Here is a 5,488-nt window from a genome sequence, read left to right as displayed (position 1 = left end):
AGCTTTCCTGCTCCTCCGATGCTGCTTGTCCTGCTGTGTTCATCCAGCTCTACACCTTGTTATCTGAAATAAAGAGAGAAGTGAATCGCTGCTTCACCTGGAGGGTGTGTTTGGGGCCTTGGAGAGTGAGGAGCGAGGAGGGGAAAGGGCAGGGTTTCTACCTTTTTTATTTGCAGGGGGGAGTGAGGAAGCGTTTGGAGTGATAGAGGAGTGGACCAGGCAGTCCTGGAGGGACTGGTCCCTGTGGAACGCTGACAGTGAAGGGGAGGGCAGGCCGTTTTTGGTGGGGCACCCCGCTGGAGGGGGAGGAAATGGCAGAGGATGATCCTTTGAATGTGGAGACTTGGAGTTGGTGCGGAACGTGAGGACGAGGGGAACCCAATTGTTGTTCTGGGAAGGAGGGCAGGAGTGTGGGAGTTGGGTAAGACACGGTTGAGTACCTTGTTGACCATGTGGGGGTTGGGGGGGACTCCTCGGTTGAGGAAAGAGGAAGTTGTGTTGGAGGTAGCTCAGCGTCGCATCATTAGAACAGATGTGATAGAGATGGAGAAACTGGGAGAATGGAATGGAATCCTTGCAGGTAGCACAGTGTGAGGAGGTGTATTCCTGGGAACTGTGGGATGTGGTGGCTTGTAATGAATATTGGCAGACAGCCTCTCATCAGAAAGTTTTTTTATTTATTCATTCGTGGGATGAGGGCGTCACTGGCCAGGGCAGCATTTATTGCCCATCCCTAATTGCCCAGAGGGCAGTTGAGAGTCAACCACATTGCTGTGGGTCTGGAATCACATGGAGGCCAGACCAGGTAAGGATGGCAGTTTCCTTCCCTAAAGGACATTAGTGAACCAGATGGGTTTTTCCTGGCAATTGACGTTGGATTCGCGGTCATCATTAGTTTCTTAATTCTGGATATTTTATTGAATTTAAATTCCACCATCTGCCGTGGCGGGATTCGAACCTGGGTCCCCAGAACGATATATGGGTCTCTGGATTAACAGTCCAGTGATAATACCACTAGGCCATTGCTAGTATATGAATAGAATAGAAACAGTGATGTCAAGGTCAGCATGGAGATGTCAATTTGAAGTCATGTTTGACACAACATTATGGGCTGAAAGGCCCTTTCCTGTGCCCAACAGTACTATGTTCTACGATGACACAGTGGTGAGAACCACTACCTCACAGCACCAGGAACCCGGTTCAATTCCAGCCTCGGGTGATGTACGGAGTTTGCACGTTCTCCCTGTGTCTGCGTGGGTTTCCGCCAGGTGCTCCCACAGTCCAAAGATGTGCAGGTTGGGGTGGATTGGCCGTGAGAAATTACGCATAGTGTCCAATGATGTGAAGGCTAGGTGGATTAACCATGGGAAATGCTGGGATATAGTAGGTGGTGTGGGATGGTCTTTGGAGCGTCAATGCAGACTCAATGGGCCGAATGGCCTATTACCGCATTGTAGGGGTTCTGTGAAGAGTCAGAGACATTCCAGGCGAAGGTGAGAGGAGGATGGAAATTGGAAGCAGTACTGACTTGGTATCAGAGGAAAAGGTGGAGGTGGGGACCAGAGTAGGACTGGAACAAGGAATGTCCCGTGTACCCCACAAAGTGTCAGACATAACTGGAGACTGTGCGGGTACCCATGGCCATCCCTCTGTCCTGGAGACAGTGAGAGGAGGAGCTGTTCAGAGTAAGAACTACCTCAGCCAGGCAACAGAGGGACGGTATAGGCCTCTTTCCAAGGAAGGATCCGAAAGCCTTCAGGCCCTTCCTGATGAGGGATGAACACGTAGACGGATTGCACGTCCAGGGTGAAGGGGCTGGGACGAGAGAATTGGAAATCGTGGAACTGACGGGAAGCATCATGAGGTCAAGATTTTCTTTGTTTGTGGGCGATTTGAGTTGACGTTCTGACCAGGAGCACTTGGAGGATCTGCTGAAGCTCCAGGGGAGGGTGAAGCGACAACTGGAGTGAACCAGGAGTGACAGTCAGGCTGGTGGGTGGCCATATTAGGAGGTGGTTGATTTGAACTTTCTTCCTGCATCTCTCTCCCCAAAGCAAAGCAGGCATATCGACACGAGGGGACGTCTCGGGGGGCCTGGCGTCAGCGTTTATTGGGGGCTGTACATGAGTCGGGCGAAGGTTCCTCACCTCGGCTAGTGGGTGGTCTGTGGTCTCGGCCCCTTGCCTGGCGCTTTTCCCACCTGAGCAGTGCGCACTCGGCCACCCGACGTCCAGAGCGGTGAGGGTCCCTGTGTTACTCTGGGAGAAGTCCGAAGGAAATCGACCCCCTCATCCCCTCCTCTGCACAGGTGAGGGGAAGGGGGTTTCCCCCATCGAGGTGCAGGGGGGAGGTGGAGGGTTGGGGGGGAGATACTGAAGTGAATTCACCATCAGGGAACAACGCTGGGCCACCCATCAAAGGTGGAAGCAGAGAAGGTGCTCGGTCTCTTTAAGCTCAGGGTGGGTTTGGCAGGGGATGAGGTCCTAGTGCTCCTGGTCGGATGGTCCAGCTCGGAGGACAGAGGTGTTGAACAACGGGTTGTAGATTTCCATCTCACCTGTCTGGATTGGATAGAGACGGTGAGACCGGGGTTAGCAGTGGTCGACAACACATACCGTCACTAACGCACAGTGTCCTGACCGAGCACAGCGCATCACAGGGACCCCCAGCATCAGAACTGTCTGCCCTTTCAACCAGTTAATATCAGGGGATACTTTAACCTCAAGCCTTCACTTGGACCATCAGAACAGCTCTGACTGAGGTGAGGTGAGGTGAGGAGACATGGGCGTTCTGTTATAACAGGGGGACTGCGAGCTCCTGTGACACAGTGGGTAGTGTCCTTAGCCCTGAGCCAGAAGGGCCTGCCTGGAAGTGTCAGAGCTGGCAGAGATGTTACCCCTTGACGCACGTGTGGGATGATACTGCCTGGAAATGTGATGGAGACAAGCTTCCATTGAGGCATTCCAGATGGGTACTGGATGGGTATTGGGATAGAAATTGGGAGGGGAGGGACAGGGGTAAAGGCAGCAGATTGGCACCAGGGAATAAGGCCAGGTACAATGGGCAAAATGGCCTCTTTCTATGCCCTAATAATTCCGCTATTGTGTGGTATAAGAGTACATCATCCCTCCCAAAAACATTAGTTCAATTCCAGCTTCATAAATTTCTTTTAAGGCTTTCATTACAATGCCCAGTTAAAGGGTGTTTTCTTTTGAATTTACTAGATGGTCCATAAGACCATTAGATTTAGGAGCAGAATTAGGCCATTCAGCCCATCGAGTTGGCTGTACCATTTGATTATGGCTGGTATGTTTCTCAACCCCATTCTCCAGACTTCCCTCCATCATCCTTGATCCCCTTCCCAATCAAGAACCTATCTATCTCTGTCTTAAATACACTCAATGACTTGGCCTCTGCAGCCTTCTGTTCCACAGATTCACCACCCTCTGGCTGAAGAAATTCCTCCTCACCTCAGATTGAAAGGGTCGTCCCTTCACTCTGAGGCTGTGCCCTCAGGTCCTAGTCTCTCCTACTCATGGAAACATCTTCTCCACAACCGCTCTATCCAGGCCTCTGTAAGTTTCAATCAGATCCCTCCCCCCGCTCATCCTTCTAAACTCCATCGAGTACTGACCCAGAGTCCTCACCTGCTCCTCACATGACAAACCCTTCGTCCCTGGGATCATTCTTGTAAGCCTCCTCTGGACGCCACTCCAACACCAGCACATCCTTCCTTAGATACGGGGCCCCAAGACTGCTCACAATATTCCAAACGCAGTCTGACCAGAGTCTTATACGGCCTCAGCAGTACATCCCAGTTGATTATTTTATTTGATTTACTTGAACGTGTGTAAAGAGAGATGCTGTCACACTGGGGTTTCACAGATTGGAGGTTGTTATCTGTAACGCTACACTCTGTGGAGAAAGCTACAACTGAGAAACGGAGTTGTGTCTGGATTCACATATTGCTGTTTGACTTGGAATCCATTTAACAGCAGTCAGTAGTGAGTGAACCCCAGGTTGAACTGTCTCCCCATTGTCGTCACTGTGGTTTCGATGTGTGTGGGCTAGAGATTGCCATGGAGTAGCAGAGGGCTGAATGGCCTCCTTCCGTAAGGAAACGCTGCAGACACTGAGAATTGAGTTGGCTCCAAGCACTTATTGCTGTGTCAGAGCCAGCACTTGCAGCAATGTCCTTGGATTAACAGGAGGTCAATAATAATAATACTGGGTGTGTAAATAACAAACCAATTTCAATGTGGATCCGTGCGAGGGGCTGCAGGAGGGATAAGGAGACCACATACTGTTACAACAAATACACAATACTGCAGATGGAGGAGATCCAAATGAAAAACAGGAACTGCTGGAGAAACCCATCACACACACACACAAAAGTGCACACGTACCCACACACAAATGTGTACAAACACACATAACAAATATGCACACACACAAATCCACAAAAGTGCACACACACGTACACATATACGCAAACGTGCACACAAGCACAAACATATACACGCATGCAGAGAGACACACACATGTACACACAAATGTACACATAGACGTACACGTACACACACACACAAATGTACACACACATGTACACAAACGTACGCACAGACACAAATACAAATATACACACATACATACACACCCACCCACAAAAATGTGCACACACACGTACACAAACATAGAACATAGAACAGTACAGCACAGTACAGGCCATTCGGCCCACGATGTTGTGCCGACCTATTATCCTACTAAAATCAATCTACCCTGCATACCCTACATTTTACTGTCCTCCATGTGCCTATCCAAAGAGTCGCTTAAAAGTCTCGAAAGTATCTGACTCCATGACCACTGCCGGCAGCGCATTTCACACATCCACCACTCTTTGTGTGAAGAACCTACCTCTGACATCTCCCCTACACCTTCCTCCAATCACCTTAAAATCATGCCCCCTCATAATCATCATTTCCGCCCTGAGAAAAAGTCTCTAGCCATCCACTCTATCTATATCTCCTATCATCTTGTACACCTCTATCAAGTCACCTCTCATCCTTCTTCACTCCAATGAAAAAGCCCTAGCCCCCTCAAACTTTCCTCATAAGACCTGCCCTCCAGTCCAGGCAGCATCCTGGTAAATCTCCTCTGCACCCTCTCTAAAGCTTCCACATCTTTCCTATAATGAGGGGACCAGAACTGAACACAATATTCCAAGTGTGGTCTAACCAGACTTTTATTGAGCTGCAGCATAACCTCACGGCTCTTAAACTCAATTCCCCTGCCAATGAAAGCCAACATACCATATGACTTCTTAACAACCCTATCAACTTGGGTAGCAACTTTGAGGGATCAATGGACGTGGACCCCAAGATCCCTCTGTTCTTCCACACTGCTGAGAATCCTGCCATTAACCCTGTATTCTGCATTCAAATTCGACCTTCCAAAATGAATCACTTCACACTTTTCTGGGTTGAATTCC

At 49.6% G+C, this 5,488-nt stretch overlaps 1 protein-coding gene across 1 annotated transcript in view; it reads right to left on the bottom strand.

The window, feature by feature from the left end:
• The window catches only part of LOC125486981, a 20,859-nt gene that overhangs the window by 7,283 nt on the left and 8,088 nt on the right, over window positions 1–5,488 (bottom strand). The window lies entirely within an intron of this gene.

This window comes from Rhincodon typus, chromosome 35 (assembly GCF_021869965.1).
Source record: "Rhincodon typus isolate 14 chromosome 35, sRhiTyp1.1, whole genome shotgun sequence".
NCBI lineage: Eukaryota > Metazoa > Chordata > Chondrichthyes > Orectolobiformes > Rhincodontidae > Rhincodon > Rhincodon typus.
Note: the sequence above shows the minus strand (reverse complement) of the source record. Positions and strands in the feature narration are given on the sequence as shown.